The 19,746-nt window shown below is 41.7% G+C and overlaps 1 long non-coding RNA gene across 3 annotated transcripts; it reads left to right on the top strand.

The window, feature by feature from the left end:
* LOC137850174 (uncharacterized) lies at window positions 1-19,362 on the top strand. Of its 3 annotated transcripts, none has more exons than XR_011092327.1 (6): window positions 1-268; window positions 3,736-4,027; window positions 5,003-5,108; window positions 8,682-8,797; window positions 18,171-18,302; window positions 19,148-19,362. It is a non-coding gene; the product is annotated as an uncharacterized lncRNA (long non-coding RNA). The 3 variants fall into 3 exon arrangements; XR_011092325.1 differs by having other exon boundaries at window positions 1-295; XR_011092326.1 differs by having other exon boundaries at window positions 2-295; window positions 3,736-3,873.
* The last annotated feature ends 384 nt before the right edge of the window (window positions 19,363-19,746 follow it).

The following is a 19,746-nucleotide window of genomic DNA, read 5'->3' as shown; positions in this document are numbered from 1 at the left end:
CGGCCGCGCTAACGGCCGCGCCACTCCCTTCTGAGGCGCCACGCCCTGGTCGCTCGCGCTCCCTAGGGGCTGCTTTTGAACGGCCGGGGAGGGGGCGCTGCTGGCTCCGCCTTCGCCTCGTCAGCCTCCCTCACGAGGGCTGCCGGCTCCTGGCGGCTCCCTGAAGTCGGCTCGATGCCGGAAAATCAGCCCTGCCTGGCCCGATCCCCCGCTCCGCTGCAGAACGCGTCTGCCCCGGAGCCGATCGCCTCGGCATACCTTACACCAGGTATAAAGGCTTCTGTCATCGAACAAAGTATATTCCTTTATATAAGTTTTCCCTTTTGTGCTATTTGGTGACTGATGCAATTATATGAAGACAGTGAGAGGTGAGGAAGGGAAGGAACAGAGTCCGTTATCTAATGTTGTTCCATAACAGGATATCATAACGATGGAATAGCAAGCATTTGAATATAATGGTTTACAGAAGAGGAAGAGAACCTGCCAAGCTATCTCAATGAGATCAGGACTCTTTTAATGCCACACTTGGCCTCTAAAAATAGATAAATCACAATTAAAATCCGTTAAAAACTAGTCAAATGGATTTAAGAAAGAGATTGTATGTACATATATACATCAAATCCAATGAACTAATGGCAGTGTTCTTTGCTACAAATCCTTTTATTATAGACATGGTTTTAAAGATTTCTGACTGCTGCTTGTTCCAGCCCCCATTCCCTGTTAGCACCCTGTCAACAGCGCTGTTTCAACTGTCTGTGAACTAGTGCTCTAAACTGAAGCTGTGAAGTTATCTTGCTTAAAGACAGCCCTCCTCCAGTGAAAATAAAACAACAAAAAAGGTTCATGTATAAGTGCTTTTACACTGGATTGTTTCACAGGTCAGGTTTACGTAGTGCCATGTGGAGAAAAGTTAGCAGAATGAAGGCTAGCAACCTGTTCAGAGGGTGGACGGGCGAGTAGGTCCCTGGAAGGCCAGAAAGAGCAGAGAAGGCAAGAATCTTCCAAGGGTCCTCTTGTACTCCAGCAAGGAAGGGCTCAAGTGATATGAAAAAACATAACCAATTCATTTTTTCTAATATATTTTTTTCTATAAATACTAATTGTTGCTACCATTCTCAGCAGAATGGGAAAAAAAAAAAGTTTGAACATGACAACTTGGCTGTGAAGCACTGTATAACAAGTGATATGTTTGCCAGTTTCCCTGCATTAGCCAGTTTCCCTCATGAATGTAATTATTTTGAAGTATCACAAAGCGTGATCTGAAAGACAGAGCATTTCCATCTTACTTTAATGCAAAAAATGGAGAAATAATCTGAAGTAAGATAAACAAATGAGCTTGTGACTTTTTAGTACCTTAATAATAGCTGTATAAAATCTCAAAGGCTTCTCTTCATTTAGATCAGATAGTTCTTAGATATGACCCTGTGTCCCTTGACTTTACCCCAGAATTGATTCAAGGATCATATAAACTATGTATTCTCAGTTCTCCAGGGGAAAGGCAGAGAGACTTTAGGGGAAAGGCAGAGAGACTTTAACTCTTTAAGGTAATCTTCTCTTTTAATTTTATTTATTTATTTATGGAGTGGTAATTCGTGTGGAGAAAATGGTTGATATTAATAAAGAAGGGGGAGATTTAGGAATGTGGCCATGGGGGGTTGGAAAACCCCGTGGTTGAGATAACATTAGACTTTTAACGATGAGGCCATCAGGAATGTAAAAGAGTTTAGAGGGAACAAAGAAGGGTGATTCAGGAGACTCCATGCAGTCTCCGGTTTCTTGTTCTCCAGTTAAGGCACGGATGTTTCTGGGTGTTTGCTGTTGTCGCTACATTCAAAGTTGTTTGAGCAGTGAAAAGTTGTTTTGAAAAGAACTGCTGTGGAGAGAAGGGTATAAGAGGGGAGCCTGCTCTCAAGATAAAAAAAAAAAAGGCAGCACGATGAAATTACATCAATAAAGAAGCAGGAAAAAGAAGTGAAGAGGAGCAGGCTGGCAGAATGGAGACCAGGACGGGAACAGGCACTTTGATTGCCTCATGAAGATGGGTTCGGCCAAACTCAGCAAACTGCTCAGAGAAGGTCATATAGAAAGTCACTGGAAATGGGCGCACTGGAGCTGGAGAGAAGCTCGAGCTGAGAGAAGCGGAGCAGTGCACACAACTGCCTCTTGCTGGTAAGCAGCTGCGCATTACGGGGAATCGTTCATCCTTAGGAACAAAGACTGTCCTGGTAACCTTACAGCTTATTCTCCTTATGAACAATTGGACAGTTTATGAGCCTCAAATATGGGACCAAACTGAGGTCAAGGTGTGGGACTCTGCACCTAAAAATGACAAGGTTGCCGTGGGATTGCTCAGCACCTGGCAAGCAGTCTCTGAGGCCTTAAAGAGCCACGTGGAGCCACAATCACAAACGTGTGGCTTGCCAGACAGTGAGGGAGCTGCGGGCTCCTTTACTGATCCGACTGCTACGCCATGGGCCCCTCTGCTGTTACAGCCATCGAAGGCTTTTGCTGTTTCGCCCCCTGCTGACCTGAACGTGCCTTTTGACCCAGGCCTATTGGCCTTCTCAAGGAGATGGATATGCTTTTCTTCGATCTGGGAAGAACGAGATACATAAGGCCTGAAGACCGAGTTGCTTGACAACTTAAAGCGAGACACATCGCTCAAAAGGAATGGAAAATGGAGACTGTTAAGTCATGGTACTTAAAGGATTGTTTGTTACCTTTTATGTATAGGCATACTTTATTTTATTAAATTATGGAACTTAAAGGATTGTTTGCTGCCTTTCCTGATTGTACGTATGTAGAGGCATACTTGCGTTTAGTATGTAAAGCAATGTTCTGTATATTTAGGATGTTTGATGTTTGTGTGTGCGTGTTGGCAGAGCATAGACTCCTCACGCGCCCAGCACTGTTTACTTGCCTTTTATAAATATTCTTTTATGTTACTAAATTAAGAGTTGAGACTTCATTTATAACATTATGAAGCTTTCTTAGGAAAATGGTAGCTGTGGGATTCCTTCTACATGCTCGTAGATGGCTTATGTGTCCTCTGTTCAAGGAAAGACATGGTGGTGTTGAATATTATCAGATGCAGACAGACAGCAAAAAAATCCAGACTACTATTGGTACTATTGTGTTTTTTTGTTTGTTTGTTTTGAGGGAGGGGAAAGGTACTTTGTGTCAGTTGTTTCTGTTTTTGTTTTTTTTTTTTCCTTTCATTCCACAGCTTCCTGCACCCTCCACTCAAAGAAGTTGAGGTGCATGGGCCATGGGCCCTTCAGGAAGATTTTTTCAATGTATAGTGATATTTTCATTTGAATTCATCTGAGTGTAGATCAGATCTACAGACTATTCGTAGGCTATTTTGGATTGAGCTTTAATCCTTGTTGCTTTCTCAGATACTGAAAAGGTTCTGTATTAAGTAGTATCTGACCTTATCTTATGGTGCTTCAGAGGGTTTATGTCAACAGCAGCAAAAGCTAGAGCTCTCTTGAAAGGACTAGAAACAGTATTTTGTCAACTCATCGAATTACATTGAAGTGTAGATTGGGCATTCTTTCTGCCTTTCTGTTTTACTGTAAACAGGAAAAAAAGATAAACAACATGAATATAAATAAATAAGCAGAGGAATTTCTTCCTTTTTTAAATCACTGTGTGTTACTCTGAAAAATTGACCACATGTATATCTTTTTAAATATTAAAAATGAAAAATTGATTATTTTTTTTTCACTGCAGCTTAAACTGATTGTGGAAAATTCAGAAAAACCTGTTGCAGCTGATGTAGAATATTGTCCTGAGAGTGAGGAAGATCTCAATGACCGACTACTTCTTTTAATAGGAAAAGAGTTGATATCCCCTTGTTCGGATATGAAGGTCAAAAGTTCACATTTTGCTGTTAGAGTTTTCAGTCTAATCTTGTGGAAAGTTTGCTAACACCTGTCACATATGGCTGCATGACTAAGCTATGTAATGAAAATAAATAGCAAGTTTTTTCCCTTTTTTTTTTTTTCGCCATAACAATGCACAGGTAAGAAGATAATTGGGATGGTGATGTTCTAAAATACTACAGAGGCTTTGAGTTCTTGTTTTTGCTCTACTTTATATTGGTTATAATAATGCTGATGATTTCTAATATGTCTGTGTATTGTATATTATCTGTATATTGGTTGGAAAAGGTAAGTTTCTAAATAATACTTCATCAGACTTAGGCTAGATATTTATCTGCAGATGAGGATTTGGGATGGAGTTGTTCTGGAGGACCTTTCTCTCTCTTGCCTATAAAGAAAAAACAGAACGACAACAGGTCCAGCTCTTGGGTGCCTAAGTTAGGATAGGTGAATCCCCTCTCTACATAAACTAATGCAAATCATGATTTTCCTGAAAATCTCAACATTAGAAATTCTGTTTACGGGTGGAAAGGAATTTCATTGGAGACTATTCAATATGAATTGTTTTAAAAAATAAAACAAATCCACAAACTCATGTTAGCCTGAAATGCATCAGGTTTTGCCTTCAGATGGGCAATACTTACTCTGTCATTTTATGTACCTGTCATGTTGTGATCTTTTTTTTTTCCCTGATTTGCTTTTTCTCCTTTCATCTTAAGAGCACCGTATTTCAGTTGCATGCTTTTTGCTTCTTGGGCTAGCAGTTTCTTAGCCACAGGTCAATTGTCATGTTCATTCTACTGTTATCAGTCTTAATATTATAATACCCTGAGATCAAATGAAATAAATTGGTATTGTTACAAGTCTGCGCATTTGACCTTAGTATAATAACACTAAAGATTATTAGAGAGAAAATAATTGTGTAGAGATTTAAATGCAAATCCCTGAATGCTTTTTTGTTCATTTATTTAATGTTAATACAGAACATAGTAATTCAATATGATCATTTTATTATTTTTTGCCTAAAATTAATATTTAAAATGTTTAAAATACCACTTGATTCATGTAAGATGTCTTATGATACATGTATTTCTTCTATTCACCTTTCTGGTTAGGCGGATGTCTGTGTGAACTACTAAAAATAGCTGTCTCTACATATGTTCTGCCAGAGCACACTTCCTAGAAGAAAAAAACCTATTTTTATTTGCTACTATTTTGGAGGTAAGACTGCCTTGGAGAGATTTCAGTTTGGACAATAAAGCTACTGGCAATTCCTTTCTGAAAAGGACTTTCAGTAGATAGCTAAATATTTAAAATCCTTGTGTTTAATCTTTTGCGGGGGAAAAAATAACAGGGTATAACTGATTATTATCTTTCTGTGTAAAAATCAAAACTAAATATACTTAATACTTTTTAATCAGTCTTCTCCCAAATCAATTTTGTCATGCATATCTGTTGTTTACAGATAGATGATAGTTATTGCACCGAAGGGTCACCAAATACCAAACATATTTTTCTTTACAAACATAGTTTTGAATATGCCATTTATCATTTAGAGAAAAAAATATAGGTAGTATAAGAACTCATTGGCTGACAAATACTAGTCAGAAGCTTTTTTTTTTTTTTTTTTTTTTTTAAATAAAGATATCACTATGAAATGTGCACAGAAGTCTTTAATTTGATGGAAGACACTAAAAATATTTTAAAGGAAATATTTGCATGTTCTGTTTTGGAGGGCCCCTGTGCTGTGTCCTGTCCTCTTTTTCCCTTCAACTGGAAATAGTATAATTTATTAGTATATTATTTTTATTAGTAGTATAATTCCAGTGTGTTTTTTTCTCCCTAATTAAAGGTTTTTACCTCTTTTTTTCATTTTAAATAACATTTTATTGTTTCTGCTGATGCACCATCAATAATTTAATATGCATTTATCCTATATTTCCTTAAGTGTTAAGTTGACATACATAGTTTATTTTTTTAAGGATATACTTAGATTTATGTCTGTGTTGTATGTATTTTTGACACGTGCAGAATTACAAGCCACAGATTTTGGCCGGTTCAAATACAGTGTTTATTTTTATTTTCTAGGGTGAATGACTCAAAGACTGTGTACTGGCAGTACTTTAAAAAAGTACTTCCACATCTAACAAACAGAATTACATTTTAAAGTATGTGAAAGCTAGTTCAGAAGTTACAGAAACCTAAGATGTGTTATCGTATAGACAATATTTGGAAGTTGTTGAAATTATTTAGAGTGACCTCTAAATGTCTGCTACTTCTCTCTTCCCTGTTCACTTATTTTCAGTTTTCTGTCTTTGGAATTGTTGTTTTTCACCTTTTATTTCAGTATGGATTATTGTGTATGTACAAATGTGTAATTCTCTATGAACTTGTAGAAAACCTGGGTCTGCATGTTTTGCCCATGGAATCTTAATGAAAGAGAAGTTCACGGCCAGTTTAGGAGAAAAGCATGAAAATATTTATCCTTTTTTTGCCAACATTTTGTGCAATTCCTTCGATCACATCTGCTGTTCATTTTAAGATAATCATTAGTCTGGGAAGCGCTTCACTGTGAATGTAGGAAAGGCCTGTTTCCCATACAACATCAGACTGCAGTAACTTTTAACTTATTTTTGTAACCACTTATTTGGTTAAAAATATCACCAAAAGAATTTTATTTCCATTGTGCCTTAGTGAAGTTAATATCATAGTTGTTTGATTTGCAAATGAAACACCTTTTACATGTTTGCCTGGCACATGTGACTAGCTCCAGTGGTTAACCATATTAATTTGTCACACATGTATTTCATATCAGTTTTGGTGACCACACAATGCAGTTAGTGTATCTTGATCGTGCCATGGACTCTTAATGTGCTCAGTAATACAGATGTAATGAATTAATTTAGTAAATATTTGATAGCAATAGAAAATACTTACATGTATACTCAAGATTTGGGATTGTTTCAATCAAACCAGAGAGTTATGGGCTTATTTTTTAGTGTGTCTGAGTGTGTAAATGCTTCGCTGAAACTCCTCATTCTTGCTTTTTCTTTGAAATATAGTAACTGGGATTTGTTTGTTTGTTTTAACAAAATGTAAACACTCTAATTCCTCTCTCTCTTTTGTGAAAGGATCACTATCTACGAGGAATTGATACTGGTTACAATTTTGTTCTGATTCCTGTGTACTTGGGTAGTTATATATTTGGGACTTGAGTGGAAGGATACTTAGTTTCATATATCTCATGAAACCTCTTGGAAGAATGTCTAAATAATTGGTACATGTTGTCAGGTCTTCAAAATAGTTTTAATTGTGCTCTGATCTTGATAGCAGTTTCCTGGTGCCTTTTTTTTCTCCTGGTGTACCCCCACCCACTGGTTTAAACCATCTATTTGAAGAATTCAGTATTTTGTTTTGCATCACAATAAATTATTAAATAGAATTAAAACCAAGTTGTTGCCCAAGAGGAAGTTCATTTGTTTCATTCTGATTCCCTTCTCCCTCCACCCCCATCTCCTTTCCTTCCCACCACCTCCCACTTGCTTGCCCCTGTACTTTGTGAAAGAGCTTCTGTGGGTAGGGTCCACCTAGCTTGGCCTAGGAAGCTGTCTTCCTTCTGTTAGTCTTTGGTGCAGCCCTTAGTACAGGCCACGAGATGCAATTGTTCCTGCATGTCCCTATTTGCAGTTAAGAGGGGATGGACGTCTGTGCTCATGTAAAATCCTAATTAATTTTGAACACAATTTTACATGATGTCAAACGTGGGCTTGTATTAGGAATCAGGGCCTTCATGAGTTTGCTGAAGCAAGTAGTAGTTTTTCATTAAGTCTAAGCCGTACCCAATCCAGTGAAGTAGTCATGCTTGCTGATGCTCTTAAATAAGTAACAGCAAGAACTTGTGTCATTATATGCTTCCTATGTTTTAACGAGTTTTGCTGAAGCCACGTGAAGTATCTATAGAACAAGAAGACTGTAAATTGAAATTGGCATGCATGTTTTTTCTCTACTTTTAGTTCAGGCAGCTGACGATGAAAGACAGTGGATGTTAACTTTGGAGATACGACCAACTCAATACAGTGAACACTTTTCTAGTAAACTATTTAAACTACTTTGTATGACAAATAGGTATTTAGAGTTAAATACGAGGAGCGGCTGAGGGAGCTGGGCTTGTTCAGCCTGGAGAAGAGGAGGCTCAGGGGCGACCTTATCGCTCTCTACAGATACCTTAAAGGAGGCTGTAGTGAGGTGGGGGTTGGCCTGTTCTCCCACGTGCCTGGTGACGGGACGAGGGGGAATGGGCTTAAGTTGCGCCAGGGGAGTTTTAAGTTGGATGTTAGGAAGAACTTCTTTACTGAAAGGGTTGTGAGGCACTGGAACAGGCTGCCCAGGGAAGTGGTGGAGTCACCATCCCTGGAAGTCTTCAAAAGACGTTTAGATGTAGAGCTTAGGGATATGGTTTAGTGGGGACTGTTAGTGTTAGGTCAGAGGTTGGACTCGATGATCTTGAGGTCTCTTCCAACCTAGAAATTCTGTGAAATAAAAATGCATATATTCCATTTTGACTAATTGCTCGAGGCTAGCTTGTTTTAAAGTTGCAGTCATTAGTTCTTAAATTAAATGAATTAATAGATCTTTTTAATGTATTTTGTACTGCTGGAGTGAGTTGCATAAACAGTAGGAGGAGGACTAGAAGAAAAGCAGAACTCTTCCAACGTGGTGCTTAATCAAATTTCTTTAAAAATGCAAATGTATTTTCAACTTTGGGGAAAATAAAACCATGCCTTCTCTCTGCAGATTAATTCCACGCTGTTATCTGGAAACTGATTCAGAGATTAATTTGGGTACAGTGACTGCAAACAGTAAAGTAATTAGTAAAGAGATCCATATTGCTAACCATGGATCATCATCAGGTAAATATTAAATATGCACTGAATTATGAAAATATTTATTTTCTTAGGAAATGTATTTTTTTGTGTGTGAGTTAACTCCTCAGTGACTAAGTAAGAATTAACTGAAGTTCTGCGTTATTTCTATTATTCCTATTATAGCTAAAGTGTTGCGAAGCACGGACGAAAGCACGACAGACACCAGCAGAGTCAGATCATGCTTCGCCATTTTATTGCCCGAATAGCCCAACTTTTATAGTGAATTTTACAGGGGTGGACAGTGTTTCACACAAGATTATTGGTCAAAAGCACTCAGACAAACAGTTATAAGAAAATAACACCACCTGCAAGAAAAGAACCCCCCTTTTTGATTAGAAGTTAGGAAAACAACCCCCTTTGTGCTTAACGGTCACGTAGGCCTAGTCCTTGAGGCCAGCTGCTGATAACAGTATTTTCTGAGTTCCTTAATTGGGTGATGTGGGAGTCTTTGCCGTGGGAGCTTCTCACAGTTACTCTGGCAGCCTGGTTTGCTCAGCTACAGCAGGCCCTGAGATTTCTAAGGCCTACTCTGGTTGCTTAAAGCAAGCTTAGATCGAACAATTATATCAATTCCCAACAATTCCCCCGTTTTCTTTTAGTACAGGCAGTACTTGGTTTTACAGTAGGTGTCAAATATACAATATAACACAACTATATAACTTAACCCTAATAATACTATAATTACTGTAAGCATTTGATGGTAACACAATGTAATAGTAAGTAACACAATTTAATAGTAACACACTTAAACCTAAATACTTAATGGTGATCAACACAACTATGCAAATTAACCCGAATGATACTATAATTACTGTAAGCACTTAATGGTAACACAATCTAATAGTAGGTAGCACAACTTAATAGTGACACACTTAAACCTAATCCCCCTTTGACTAATCCCAGTAACCATCTGTGCATTGTTTCAAACAAATCAGTGAACTATTGATTAAAAGGATTGATATCATATTGAATCTTTCTAATAAATCTTTTGATAATTTTTGCCGGCCTGCACTGTGGTAACAATAACCTGTACTAAGGCTATATTCCAGAATCCTGCACTTTGGCAACGACAACCTGTATTATGGCTGTATTCTGGAATCCTGCACTAAGGCAATGATAACCTGTATTATGGCTATATTCTGGAATCCTGCACTAAGGCAACGATAACCTGTATTATGGCTATATTCCGGAATCCTGCACTAAGGCAACGATAACCGGTACTATTGCTATATCCCAAGATCCTGCACCATGGTGACAATAACCTGAACTATTGTTACATTCCGGAATCCTGCGCTATGGCAACGACAACTTGAACCATGGTCACATACACTCTCACTCACGCAGCACAATCACACATACACAGCACAATCGCACATACAGAGCACAATCGCACATACAGAGCACAATCGCACATACAGAGGCCTCTGACACATCTCACTCTCAATCATACCACAATCTCATTCGTACAGTTTGGCTGTTGACTCTATCTGCTGTTTACTCTTCAATATTCTGCTTCTGACGACAGTCACTTTTTATTTTCAACGGCTGGTTTTATGCATCGGCTAGGCACCCAGATTGTACCTGTAGGGGAAGAAACACAAACGTAACCACGCCCCAGGTAAATCACTTCAGCAGGGCCTAGCCATTGCCCTGTTTTCATGTCTCTGTATAACACCTTCATGCGTGGTGGCTTAAAAGTTTCTGCCCCAGCATGGTGACGTACTATAGGAGGCTCAGTGCTGTCGCCAAACACACATAGATGGTTAAGTACAAAAAGAGCCTTCCCTATTCTTTCTTTTATGTCTTTAATGTCTCTGAACTTTTCTAAGTACCGTTTCACTGTCCCATTTGCTCTTTCCACTATCGCCTGTCCTGTGGAGGAGTGTGGGATACCAGTAACATGATTGATATTCCATAATTGCATAAATTGCTTCAGTGGCCTACTATTATAAGCTGGACCATTGTCAGTTTTAATAGTACTAGGTACCCCTAACACAGCAAAACAGCTAGTGAGGTGACGCCGCACATCCCGAGCTTTTTCTCCGGGCTGTGCAGTAGCCCATATCATGTGGCTATAGGTATCTATTGTTACATGCAAGTATTTTAACCGTCCTAAGGCTGCAACGTGCGTGACATCCATCTGCCACACTTCATTAGCTTTCAACCCTCTTGGGTTAACACCACACCCGAGTCCAATTCCTAAATTATGATGACTACATATAGGACAAGCCTTTACAATTGCTTGAGCATCAGCATTAGACAAATTATAGGCTCGAGCTAGTCCCTTCGCATTCTGGTGAAATATGGAATGAGCTTCTCGTGCTCGGCAAAATGGTGATAGTGGAGCTTCAGTAATTGTAGCAGCAACTAATCGGTCGGCTCGGGCATTCCCTTCTCCGAGTCCTTGTTCCCACTGATGACTGCGAATATGAATCACTGCATACGGTTCACTCCTCTGTGCGATGGCAAGCCGCAAGCTTATCAATAGTTGGATCAGTCGCCCATTCCGCACTTCTCGCAAACTTGAATCCTCAATGCGATTGGCTATGCCTACTACATAAAGAGAGTCAGATACAACATTCAACGGAACATCTTTCCATTTTACAAACGCCCATACTACTGCGAACAGTTCTAGTGTCTGTAATGAATCCTCTTTCTGAGCTTGCAAAATCTGATGCTGCCAGCCCTGCTCATCCTTCCATGTCACTGCAGCAGTTCTGGAGCGCTTACCTGCATCTGTAAAGACTGTTACTGCATCTGCAATCGGTTGGGGTGATCGCTTTGGTCTGCTTATCCAGCCCTGGTTTTTCATCCAGGACAAGACAGGAGATTGTAACGATTTTGCTATTAATGTGGCTCCATCCTGCAATAGAGCAGTTTGCAGTTCTTCAGAATTTTGTATATACCATTCCAGATCACTTGATCTTACAGGTAGCCATATGGTGTTAGGAGGGACCCCGTCTATTTGCAAAATTCTGCTTCGTCCCTTTTTAATTAATTCTGCTAATGTGGTGATTTTTTCTTGAATTGTCCGTCGTGGCTGCAACGGAGGAGCTAGCCATTCTAATACCACCGTCTCTCCCTGCTTCTCCCCCGTTTTTATTTTTTGCTGTGTTATTGCACCCATCAAATATTGGGGGCCACACATTATTGTTAGATCAAGAGGCGCACCCTCTATACGCCGATGTGTAGCCCGAGTTGTAATCATTGAGGCTATTAGTTGTAATACTTGCTTTTGTTGGTCTGTAAGCTGAATTGGTGCTGCGGGGTCTGTCCCTCGTAGCAAAGGTCGTAGTTGATTTAACAGTTCGTTAGGAATACCAACCACTGGTCGAATCCATTGCAAATCACCCATCAACTTCTGAGCGTCGTTAAGAGTCTTAAGGTCTGATTGTATTGTCAATTTCTGCGGTTGAATCGTAGCATCAGTGATATGCCACCCAAGATATTTCCATGGGCTTGTCTCCTGTACCTTCTCGGGGGCAACTACTAATCCTCTCTGTTTAAGTTGCTCCGTCAGTTCATCCTTTTGTTGTGAAGAAAATGGTGTTGACTGTGCTAATAGAATATCGTCCATATAATGATAGATTATTGTTCCTGACCATTTTCGTCGCAACGGCTGTAACGCATCGTCGACATAGAGCTGACATAGAGTCGGCGAATTTCTCATTCCCTGCGGCAGGACCGTCCACTCAAACCTCTGGTCCGGCCCTTCCCGGTTTATTGCAGGAAGTGTAAAAGCAAACCTGTGCCTATCATTTTCATGAAGTGCAATCGTGAAAAAACAGTCCTTTAAGTCCACTATGAGTAAATACCATCCCTCAGGTATCATCGCAGGATTAGGTAACCCTGGCTGCACTGCTCCCATATCGTACATCTGCTTATTAACTGCACGCAGATCGTGGAGCAGTCGATACTTTCCCGATTTCTTTTTAATCACAAAGATAGGTGTATTCCACGGGCTTGTTGACAACCTTAAGTGCCCCTGTTGAAATTGTTCTTTAACCAGCTTATGTGCTTGTACCAGACTTTCCCTTTTTAACGGCCATTGCTCGACCCACACTGGATTATCGTTCTTCCACCGGAGTGGGATCGGGAAAGTCCAAACAATGGCCATATCTATAAAGGGTGTTCTGAGGTAAGAACCATCCCCACTTGAGCAAGGATGTCTCGCCCTATTAGTGCGTGCACCCCATCAGGCAACGGAATAACAGAGACACAACATTTCACCACTTTGTCCCCTATTGTCCACTGCAGGGGTGGTGACTGACGGGCAAGTGTCAGGCCTCCGACCCCGGCTACCGTGGTATTAGTTTCAAATGTTGGCCAATGCTGCGGCCAGTTTTGTGTGCTAATTATAGATACATCGGCTCCTGTGTCAAGTAAGGCATTGATTGTTATGGTTTCTGCTTTATACTGCACTGTGACCATGTGTCGTGGTCTTTGCTGTAACCCCACAGTTAACAAAGCCACATTTCCCGTAGAGCCAAATGCTCCCTGCCCTCGCGGTTGCTCCTGCGTGGGCAAAATGCCTTCCGCAAGATGTGATAACGGAAGCAATTGTGCTATCTTGGTGCCCTTAGGCACAAATAACGGCGGAAACAACGTTTGAACCATTATTTGAATTTCTCCTTGACAGTCTTTATCAATAAGTCCCACTAATACTTGAAGTCCCAGCATGGTCGCTGATGACCTCCCTATAAGTAATGCACCCACAGCTTGTCCATTAATACAAATTGGTCCCTTGACACCTGTAGGAATGCGAACAGGTTTTGAATCCATCAACGTGCAATCTACTGCTGTTGCCAGGTCCAGGCCGAGGCTTCCTCTTGTGGCTGGTCGGAGAGGAACGGGTTCCCCCTCGGTGTTGCTGTGTATGCGGCCGCATTTTTTGTCGTCGCGGGGCGACTCTTCCCGCTGTTTTGGCCGTTTCCCGGCACGTTGCGTCTACATGCCACTTCATTGTGATTAGTCGACTGACAATTTGGGCACCATACTGCCCCAGCTCTGCAGTTTCGTCTCACGTGCCCAAAAGCACCACAACGATAACATCGGCAGCGATGTGGTGATGGGTCACTAGAGGGTGGTACTCGACCACCAGAGCGTGAACCGGGGGTTTTCAAAGGAGCAAGAGCTGCAAGGACCTGACTCTGTGTAGACTGAACATGCTGTTTCACAGCCTGTGCCTGTTCTCTCATGCTGTCACCTAATTGCTTTACTGCTTCTATTAACATAGCCTGTGGGCCTACTGGTACCTGAGCCATTCTTTCCAACCCTTCCTCAATTGTCCATGTCCCGGGTAGGGAAGCTAGTATAGTGCGAGTAGAGGGGTTGCAATTCTGAATTGCGCACTGTTTTAATATCATGCCCTTGAGGTAATCGGGCACCCCTGCCGCCTGTATGGCATTTGCAACGCGATCAATAAAAAGCCCAAATGGTTCCTCTCTACCCTGTTTGATTCCCATGTAGGAAGGTATTCCCCCTGGCTCCTTTATCCGATCCAATGCTCTTCTGGCCAGTTTCATTGATTCCTTGGCTTTATCAGGTCCCAGCAATGCCTGTGCTTCTGTCCTAAAATACGGTCCTATTCCCATCAATTCTTCCAGTGTGACCCCATGTAAAGGGTCTCCCGGTGCTCTTATCACTGCAACTGCTTCTTGACAAGCAGCGTGCCAATGGGCATTAAATAACAGCTGCTGGTGTTGGGTCAGAATTAGCTTCATTATACTGCGTATGTCCCCTGGAAGCAAGATATTTGTTCCCCAAATGTAGTCCAGCATCTGTCTCGTAGGTTCACCTTTCAGACCTGAGTCATTTACTGTGGACCGCAGCTGAGTTAACAATTTCCAGTCCAAATTCACTAGATTAACTGTAACATTACCCTGGGCGTCCGGTGGTGAATATATTACCGGGAAGGCCTCAGGAGTCAATTGTGTAGCTATCTCGTGTTCCCCCTCGCATAGGGCCTCATTTACTATTTGGTTCCACATCCTCTGCCTCTGTTGAACACCGTCTGTAAACGGGTTCGTATTTTTACTGTCTAGTTTTTGCTCTCTTATTTCCTCGGCTATCTCCCCAATTTCGTGAGTAGGAGTCAGTGGTGGAGCTGTCGGTGGCGGGGGCACGGATAACGGTTCAGAGGATGGCAGCGTTATCGTTCTCACTGAAGGGGGCAATGGGCAATCCTCAGCTCCCTTCATCTCTCCCAGTTGAGGGTTAACACTACCAGCTTTTTCCGGTAAACCCAGTCGCTCTGTAGCAGCAGCAGCGATTTTTTGCTCAGCCTGATGTGCAGCTAAGGCATAAGTGACTGCTTTCCAAGGCTTCAATAATTTTTTAGCAGTCTTATTGTCATTAATAACTTCATAAAACAATTTGTCCCCGAATTTGCGCCACTCTGCTTGTTCAAAAATTGTATCCGGATTGATAAAACAACCCTGTGCCAAACCGTATGTTAACAATCCTGGTAACTCCTTTTTGCAGTTTATTCCCTGCGTGCCTCGCTTTTCTAAGAAACATTTGAGCAAATCATAGGCCGCTTGTCTCTCCATGCCTTCGTTTATACTGTTACAACCTTTGCAAGACAAGTGACTGGCAGGGACCGTCTATAGGTGCTCCTGGGCGTTCCCGGGTGCGGGGATTACGCGTTTACGTCCCTTTCACCTGTCAGAGTGCAGGTGCGGGGATTATCGTCCCTTTTACCTCTACCGCAATTACTTCAGTGTGTCGCGATTACTTCAATGTCCTGCGCGGTACCGTACCCCGCGTCTCTCACCGTGAGTCCCCGCGTCCCCGCGTGTCCCGCGTCTGTCACCGTAAGTCCCCGCGGCCCACCGTGTTTCGCGTCTCTCACCGGGAGTACCGCGTTTTCCGCGTCTCTGACCGGGAGTAGCGCGTCTCACCGTAAGTCCTGTGTGCAGCGTTTGCGGCTCGGTGTCTGGCTACAGCGCCGGTCCGATGTCCGCTCCGATGTCCGGTCCGATGTTCCGGCGGCGCTCCGATGTCCCGCGCCGATCCGATGTCTCAGTCTCGGGCTCAGGCTCAGCGCTGTGAGGTCGCGGCGCCGCTGGCCCCGGTGCCGCACCGATGTCCCGGCGCTCGGCAGTGCTGATCCCCGATGTCCCGGCGCCGCTGGTTCCCGCGCCGCACCGATGTCTCAGCGCCCGGCGCTGCTGGGCCCCGATGTCCCGGCGCCGCTGGTACCCGCGCCGCACCGATGTCCCGGCACCCGGCGCCGCTGGTTCCCGATGTACCTGGTCTCCCGCTTTACCTGCGTTCGGATGTGCCGGTGCCGCCGGTGTCCCGCTGCGCTGCGATGTTCGCCCCGGCGCCGCTGCGATGTCCGCTCCGGTGCTGCGATGTCCTGCTCCGGTGCGATGTCCGTCTCGCTGCGATGTCCTGTTCAGGCCCTGTTCAGGTCTCAGCCTGTTCGGGCGCCATTTGTTGCGAAGCACGGACGAAAGCACGACAGACACCAGCAGAGTCAGATCATGCTTCGCCATTTTATTGCCCGAATAGCCCAACTTTTATAGTGAATTTTACAGGGGTGGACAGTGTTTCACACAAGATTATTGGTCAAAAGCACTCAGACAAACAGTTATAAGAAAATAACACCACCTGCAAGAAAAGAACCCCCCTTTTTGATTAGAAGTTAGGAAAACAACCCCCTTTGTGCTTAACGGTCACGTAGGCCTAGTCCTTGAGGCCAGCTGCTGATAACAGTATTTTCTGAGTTCCTTAATTGGGTGATGTGGGAGTCTTTGCCGTGGGAGCTTCTCACAGTTACTCTGGCAGCCTGGTTTGCTCAGCTACAGCAGGCCCTGAGATTTCTAAGGCCTACTCTGGTTGCTTAAAGCAAGCTTAGATCGAACAATTATATCAATTCCCAACACTAAAGGTTCTTGTATTGGGTTTATGTGGCAAAGTTTTGGTAGTGGGGGAGCTGCAGCAGGGGCCTCTGTGAGCAGAGCCCCATGTCAGAGCAGAGCCAGCTCCAGCCAGCTCCAAAAGGGACCTGCTGCTGGCCAGAGCCGAGCCAGGGAGTGATGCTGGGTGGGCCTCTGGGAGAGCAGAGTTAAGGAACGGGAAAAACACCATGCAGCAGCAGCTGGGAGAGAGGAGTAAGAACATGTGAGGGAACCAGCCCTGCAGACCCATAAGCCTTTTTTCAATCAGATTTTCTCCCCCTCTTTCTTCTGAGGAGGGGGAGTGAGAGAGCCGTGTGGTGGTGCTGAGCTACCTACCCGTGCATTCTGCAAGTGATCCATTCCTCCTCTAGGCTCTACTGTGTTTCTACCTAGGGAAGAAAAATGTACTTGGAACTTTGCAGAATTTTAGGAGATCTCTACTCTAGAATCCAATCTGAGAGATGTAAAAGTAACAGCTGATCATTATCTTAGTTGATCACTGGTTGCAGATTTATCATTTGCACGATGTGAAACTTTTCACACTGTGTAGGAACTACTTCTAAACTGCTGCATGACACATAAAGGCTGCATGATGGAGTTTTGCAGTGTTGGCCACATGCAAAATTAGAATAAAAGCGGTGGTTAGTGAAGAATTTATCAAGGGCAGACAAAGGCAGAGCTGCTCAATCTGTGTGTGTAGTCTCTGAATCGGAACACAGCAGGTTGTGCTGGCAGGCATCATATAAACTACAGCAGCAGAAGTGCTGTATGCAGCCTGTGAATCAAGGCATTTCATATCTCGTGCTAAAAGTATGAGTGCTTTGTTCCTGCTTCTGATGTCATATTAGAGATCAGCTGTTGTTTGAGGTAAAACAGTGTGTTTTTCCTACAGCATTTGAAACAATTTCTTGCTACCTATAATGGCAAAAAATTAGTGCTGCTGGTGAAATACACATTTAAACAAATGTTTGTATGTCAGAGAAAGATTAACTGTTCTCTTCTGCAATGAATTGGATAGTGTATGAATCAAGCTATGAAAAGTGTTGCTATTTGCAGGTAATAGATCTCTTTTTGGATCTGTGAAATTTCTAGGTGGTGGCTGCCTAGAGCTGTGCATAAAATATTCCCAAATTTATAAAAATGTTACTTATAATGGCTTTGTGATATAATCAGTTCTGTTTGGAATGTAAGTACCTTTCCTGTCGCAATGACAGCTTGCACAGTTGGCACAGTTACATTGGATATGTGGATGTTTAATTTCAAAAATCCTGGGAAGAATGCTGTACTCTGTTAGAAATAGTTTTGGAAAAATGTTAACCTTGTGTTTCCTGTTTCCATAAGAAAATGTACTGCTTGTAAACACCTGCTTTATGTCATTTGTGAATGAAAATGTTTCATAGGAAAATATAAATCTACAACTTCTAAGTTGTGCAATGTATTATTCCTTTTAGGTACGTTTGAGATATCATATGATGGGGTTGTGTTACTTAACATAACAACTTCCAGTGGAGTGGTGGATCCTGAAAGGTGGTTGAAGTGGCTATCTGTACAGATGTCCCAAGAGTCATCAAAGAAGTGATAAAGTGAGTGAGTATGGTTGATGGAATCCAGGTCTATATATTTCAAAAAATTAATTCTAAAGACTTTACTATGAATTTGTTTAATACATATACATATACATATACAAATACATATATATATATATATATATCTTCCAAGTGTCAATTCCCGTCTTCAACGCTTATTTTCATTAAATGAACTTGATGTTTATATTATCTCTGTGGAACAGTGATACACAGGTTGTGTACATGGCTGTTTTTTAGAATTTTCTTGTAAGTTGTAATTACATGGCATGTGTGCACATCTCTGTGTGCTGCTAACAAAGAGCTTCTGCATCTTCTATCTGCAGTGTTCCTGTACCTTCCACACCACCAATTTTTTCTGGATTTCTATAACTTTGCTCTTTTTCTCTTGGTTGGATGTGTTTCACTAGTCTCAGAAAACGTTACGATGTCTATTGGTGTCCATTTTCAACAGAAGGAATCTGTTCACAACCATTACCTCTTTCAAGAATACACTATTTTTAAGTTCCCACCTTGTTGTCTTTCAAATTGTAAATACAGACTTTTTAGGCACTATCAGAATTTGGAGTTGATACAAATCTGGAAAACCCTTTTCAATCCTTTATTCTTCTAGTAGCAAAAAGGGTATGTGTGTTACTTTTTTCTAGTCTGTTTCATTATATTACTTAAATTAAGAAGATCTTTGAAGTAAAGTTCTTAAAAGTGCTTAGGTTATCTATGGAGATGACAACTTGAGTTTAAATGCTTTGATTTGACTTAGTTTTGCATAATACAAAATGATTATTTCTAACATTTTTGTACATTACCTGTTACTTGCTACTGTTACTTGCTACTGTTACTGACAGAGTGGAGTTGGAAGGACGTGGCTGCACTGAAGTATGGATCAAAGCTGTTGTGGTTGAACAAATTCTGAAAGTTCTAGGAGTGTCTTCTGGAAATGTATTGGAATGCATTAATTTTGGATCGGTTTACTTTGGGTCTTCAAAGACTGAACAAATATGTTTATACAATAAAAGTCCAGAGTGTATGGACTGGGTAGCAATACTGGAAGACAATAGCATCGGAGGAGAGATGGTAAGAAAATGTTCTTTATTTTAAATTCAGTTTAGTTGAAGACACGTTTTTATTTCTGCATTCACATTCTTTTTCTCAAGATTCATCTTCTAGCAGTGTTTTCTATGTCATGCTATTTCCTAATCAATAAACTTCCTGTCACTTCTGTCCAATCAGCAAATTGTTTACTATATATTTACCTTGGAATTAAGTTTTTTCAGTATTTCTGTTTCACTGTGTGACACCGTAGCATTAATGATGTTAAGTACATTTTCCCTCCTTCTCCACCTCCTCTGCCCCTTTTTTATTTTTTCAGGAATAGTTATGCTTGATTTACTGGATTTGTTATGAGTTAGTGGATTTGTTATGATGAAGCTATATAGCAGTTGTC

This window comes from Anas acuta, chromosome 1 (genome assembly GCF_963932015.1).
Source record: "Anas acuta chromosome 1, bAnaAcu1.1, whole genome shotgun sequence".
Classification (NCBI taxonomy): Eukaryota; Metazoa; Chordata; class Aves; order Anseriformes; family Anatidae; genus Anas; species Anas acuta.
The sequence above is the reverse complement of the archived record's forward strand: the minus strand, read 5'-3'. Positions and strand labels throughout refer to the sequence as shown.